At 43.4% G+C, this 5,462-nt stretch overlaps 1 pseudogene across 1 annotated transcript; it reads right to left on the bottom strand.

Moving 5' to 3' along the window:
• Window positions 1–2,301: 2,301 nt before the first annotated feature.
• On the bottom strand, window positions 2,302–3,354 carry LOC308367123 (putative nuclease HARBI1; annotated as a pseudogene). The gene has a single exon. The product of its transcript is annotated as a putative nuclease HARBI1 (transcript).
• Between the last annotated feature and the right edge of the window lie 2,108 nt (window positions 3,355–5,462).

The following is a 5,462-nucleotide window of genomic DNA, read 5'->3' as shown; positions in this document are numbered from 1 at the left end:
GTCAATCTGGAAGATTTCAAGAACTTGGAATGTATCCTCAAATGCAGTTGCCAAACGCAAACGCTAACGCTACAATGAAACCAGCTCTAATGAGGACCGCCCCAGGACAGGAAGACCAAAAGTTACCTTTGCTGCAGAGGATAAGTTCATTAGAGTAACCTGCCTCAGAAACCGCCAATTAACAGCACCTCAGATTAGAGCCCACATAAATGCTTTGCAGACTTCAAGTAGCAGACAAATCTTAATATCAACTGTTCAGAGGAGACTGCGTGAATCAGGCCTTCATGGTGGAATTGCTGCAAAGAAGCCACTACTGAGGAAGAACAAGAAGAAGAAGAGACTTGCTTGGGCCAAGAAACACATGGAATGGAAATTAAACCAGTGGAAATCTACTTTTGTGTGATGAGTCCAAATTTGAGATTTTTTGTTCCACCCGCCCTGTTTTTCCTGTCCGTCAGTGTCCGAGACGGACGGTTCATGTGGTCCCCGGGCGCTGAAAAGCTGCCCACTGCTCCTGGAGGGTCCTAGAGGAAGGACAGTTTCCAGGATGGGAAAATGCAGAGCATAAATTTCAAAGCGACCTCAGGCCTGCGTGTGTTTGTGGGTGTGTGTGTCCTGTGTTGCCCCCATAAAATACACATGTGTTTTGCAGGGTGTCGCTTGTGGCAATAAAGAACTGACTGAAGTCAGCCTTGTTTGTTGTTGTTTTGTCTTTGTAAGACGCAGAAGAGGTGAGCGGATGGTTTCTACATGTGTGTTTCTCACCGTGAATCATGGAGGAGGAGGTGTGATTTGACCAAGGAGGAGAGTGATGGAGTGCTGCGTCAGATGACCTGGCCTCCACAATCACCCGACCTAAACCCAATTGAGATGGTCTAGGATGAGTTGGACTGCAGAGTGAAGTGTGATGACTACTTACCTCAGAGTAGCCATAACACAGGGAAGACACGACACCATCGGGTAACGTTTTAAACAAACAACATTTATTTACATAAGTACAAAAGTCAGTAAGTGATATGGACGGTAAAGTAAAGTGTCATGTAAGTCAGTACTGTAGACTATGTGTAATGCATCTAGCTAAGGCAATGAGAATCCTGCATCCAGCGCTCCAACGTCCAGCTAGAGCAGAAGAGAGTCCTCGTCTGAGGTTTCCGGGACACCGCTATGTAGGGATGGCCATCACATGGAGCCCCGCCCCTGATTAGCAACAGCTTGTGATCACCAGTTCCTCCTACAGGTTGAACGTAGAATCACAGGAGACAACACAACAACCACAGAGCCTTGTGTTTAAGAGCACCACAATAGGCAGTGGTAGGAAGAGGCGTATCCCCTAACAGCATAGCAGAGCCGGGGCGTCACAGAAGGCAAAGCAGCCAACAGGTGCTCAGCACCTCTGGGAACTCCTTCAAGACTATTGGAAAACCATTCCAGGGGCCGGTATTTCAAAACTTGTAATCCATATCAGAATGATCCGGATAACCAAATCCCCCTGTTCTCATCCACGGATCAACCTGATCTATCCCGGTATTTCAAAACTTTGCCAGATTGGATCAGAGTGATCCTGATACACGCAGATTGGGATGTCCAAATCCGTCCCGCCCCCTGGATCACAGACAGGAAACAGGAAATCGAGCGAACATTTGACCAGAAAAAGGAGAAGCTAGCTCAAGTATTGTCTCTAAATGAAAGTATAATCTTGGCCAGTGTTGATACGTCCTAAAACTTCATGAAAGGCAATCATTATATTGAGTTAACCAATTTTGTAAATCAGCACAAAGTTGAAAGAATAGCTTGGCGATCTCAAATAAAGCTGAGTTCGCGCTAATGCGAGCTAACGCTGCTCTATTGACTTCTGTGTTAAGGAGCTAACAAGTTGGTAAATAGGCTAGCGTCTGTATGTCGCGGTCCACAGACCACATTTTAATGCATTCACTCGCAAGGCATTGTGTGTAGATTTTAGAATGTTTTGCACATATTTTTTTTTAGGAAACAGTTGTTAACAAAGGGGACAGCCCTAAAACCTTAATATTAGATTTTCTTTACAGATGTCTGTGGGAAGAGACTTGCACGGACTAACACAGACTTGCTCCAAATGGCATTACTTTTTGAGCTTTGGCTGTGAAAATTAAGTGTGTGTGCTGAATGCATGTGAATAAAAACATTTGACCGAGTTTCAGTGGAGGCCTTTATCAGTGGGTATAACTTAACAAAAAAAACTGGCATAAAAAAATAAGACATTCATATTCAAACATACAAATCGAAGTTTTGTTAAACAAAAGCACCAGACCTTATCAATGAGGATCAAGAGGAATACAAATTAACCATGGCATTTCGAACTGCTCTTCCTGCTGGTTCATCTGCTTGATGTGGTAGTGGTGGTGGTGGTGGCTGCAGCTGTGGTACTTCTGCCTCAAGTGGTGGTCTGTCCAGGATGTCTTCGTTCAGAGGAACTCTTCTCAATTGGGCAATGTTATGTAGAACAATGCAGGCAGATATTATATTGCAGGCCTGCTTTGGCTCCACACGAAGATAGTTCAGGCAGGCAAATCTGCGTTTTAAAACACCATTGATACGCTCAATTGTTCCCCTTGTTGCGCTGTGTGCATTGTTATACCTCTGCTGTGGGTCTGATGTGACAGTAGCAAAGGGGGTCATAAGCCATCGTATAAGTGGGTAGCCACTGTCACCCAGGAGGATACCATCCGGCGCAGTTTGTTGCAGTCTTCTGTAGAGATGACTTTCTCTTAGAATCCGTGCATCATGTACAGAACCAGGCCATCTCACAACACAGTTGGTTATTTTAAGGTCAGCATTCCCTATGAGCTGCACATTGATACTATGCAGTCCCTTTCTGAGGACAAATTCCCATTCTCTTTCATGGGGTGCCTGAATGTGTATGTGGGTGCAGTCAATGGCACCAATAGTGTTAGGCATCCTGGCAATTGAGAAGAATTTTCTCTTTGTTTGTGTTATTTCTTCCTCAGTATCTGGAAATCTCACATACTGGTGAATTTGACCAGCCAGGGCTGATGCCACTGAATGCATGACGTGTCCCACTGTAGACTTTGTCACAGCCAGGCCATCTGCAATGACTTCATAGAAGGATCCACAGGCAAAGAAACGTAGGGCAATAAGCACCTGCTCCTCCACAGTTTAGGCATGACTCCTTCTTGTAGGACGTTGAAGATGTGGGCGAAGAATTTCACATATATACAAAATATCTTCTCTTCGAAATCTAAAACGTGCATAAAGCTCATCATTTGAGTACTGCTCAATGAAATTACCTCGCTGGACATACTGACGAGGCTTGTATCGTCTCTGACAGTGCCGCAGGACATGTACTATGGATGTCATGTTGCAGAAGCAAAGGTCATTGACCTAACGAGCCCAGTTTTAAAGTCTGTGACCTGTTCTTTCTCACCTGCTTTCAATTTAGCTTTATGGTATTTAAGGCCTTCCTTAGTGATAGGGCTTTCTCAGACAACATGGAGAAGAATAAAGGAAGTAATTTCACAACAGCAGAGACAACAGCCCTTTCGGAGGGTGTTCGTGCCAATTACCAGGCCCTTTTTGGAGGTTTTAGTGGTCCTGGACAGAGTTCTCTGTCTTCAAAACTAAAAACTAAAATATGGGCCGACATAACGAGGCTAATTAATGCCACTGGTAGTGGCCAACAGCGGAGTGTTGACCAGGTTCGGCTTAGGTGGAAAAATTTAAAGCAGAAGGCTACCAAGGACCATTCTGAGGCGAAAAACCCCCAAACAGGGAACAAGTCCGTAAAACGTGGGGAATTCACTGATACGGTTTTGGACATCATAGGAGGTGAGAGTTCCCAAGCCTTGTTTGGGATACTGCCAGTTGGTACAGGGGAATCAGTTGACCCCACGGAACCATTAAACCTGTCGGCTGAATTGGTCACCCTCACCCCTGTGGAGCTGGATTTTGAAGAGCCCAGCACAAGTCAGAGCCCTGTCCTGGAGGAGATGTGGAATCCACCGGCACCACCACCACCATGTAAGCGCAAAAGGCAAGCTGAGAAGGGGGATGGCTACAATGAATTACTGAAGGTGGAAACGGAACAGGCTCAGCAACAAATAATTCTGACGAATGAACAAATCAAACTAACACTTCTTAAGCAAGAAGAAGTGAAGTTAAGAATTCAGCTGCTGGAAAAACAGTTAAAAGAATGAAATGTACTGCAGAGTTTAACACTGTTTGTTAAATAAATCACATTGTTTTTCCTTCATAATTCCTTGTTAATTGGAGTTTGTAATGTCACTTAGCAGTAGTGTAATGTTTATTCTGTGTTGCACTTCTGACGCCGAATGGTTAAAGTTTTGCGATGAACAGCGTGCATGTTTGCAGAAAAAAAAAGGAACGTGAAAAGGAAATAAACATTGATCAAACAGCAGTGAAGGTTAGTTGTATTAAACAAAGAACTTTGGGAGCAGTTACACTTTAACTGTTCAAATCATAACATGTAATCTCCCTCAAATCCACCTCTGAGGTGGGATCAGGGTGATCCTGATTTTTAGGATCAAACTGATCCAGATTTCCCACTTAAGTTTTGAAATACTCAACAGCAGCTTTTAATCCGGATCAAAGGCAGGATTGGATTCCAAAATCTGAATCTGAAGCTTCAGGATCAGATTTGCTTTGAAATACCCGTTTTTAGGATCTGATCAGGATTTAATCTAATCCAGGTGGATTAATCCTGTCGGTATTTCAAAATTTGTAATCCAGATCAGAATGATCCAGATAACCAAATCCCCCTGTCCTCAGCCACGGATCAACCTGATCTATCCCGGTATTTCAAAACTTTGCTGGATTGGATCAGAGTGATCCTGATACCGGCAGATTGGGATGTCCAAATCCGTCCCGCCCCTGGATCACAGACAGGAAACAGGAAATGGAGCGAACTTTTTACCAGAAAAAGGAGAAGCTAACACAAATTTTGTCACTAAATTAAAGTATAATCTTGGTCAGTGTTGATGTGTCCTTAGACTAGATGAAAGGCACTCATTATATTGAGTTTACCAATTACGTAAATCAGCACAAAGTTGAAAGAAGAGCTCGGCGATCTCTAATTAAGCAGAGTTCGCGCTAATGCGAGCTAACGCTGCTCCATTGACTTCTGTGTTAAGGAGCTAAACAGTTGGTAAATAGGCTAGCGTCTGTATGTCGCGGTCCACAGACCACATTCTAATGCATCAAGGCATTGTGTGTAGATTTTAAAATGTGTTGTACATATCTTTTTATGAAACAGTTGTCAACAAAAGGGACAGCCCTAAAACCTTAATATTAGTTTTTCTTTTCAGATGTCTGTGGGAAGAGAAGACATTAACACAGACCTGCTCCAATTGGCATAACCTTTTGAGTTTTGGCTATGAAAATTAAGTGTGTGTGTGCTGAATGCATGTTAATAAATAAATTTGACTGATTTTCAGTGGATTCTTTTATCA

The sequence above is a fragment of the Sprattus sprattus genome (genome assembly GCF_963457725.1).
Source record: "Sprattus sprattus genome assembly, chromosome: 6".
In the NCBI taxonomy this organism is placed as follows: Eukaryota; Metazoa; Chordata; class Actinopteri; order Clupeiformes; family Clupeidae; genus Sprattus; species Sprattus sprattus.
The sequence above is the reverse complement of the archived record's forward strand: the minus strand, read 5'-3'. Positions and strand labels throughout refer to the sequence as shown.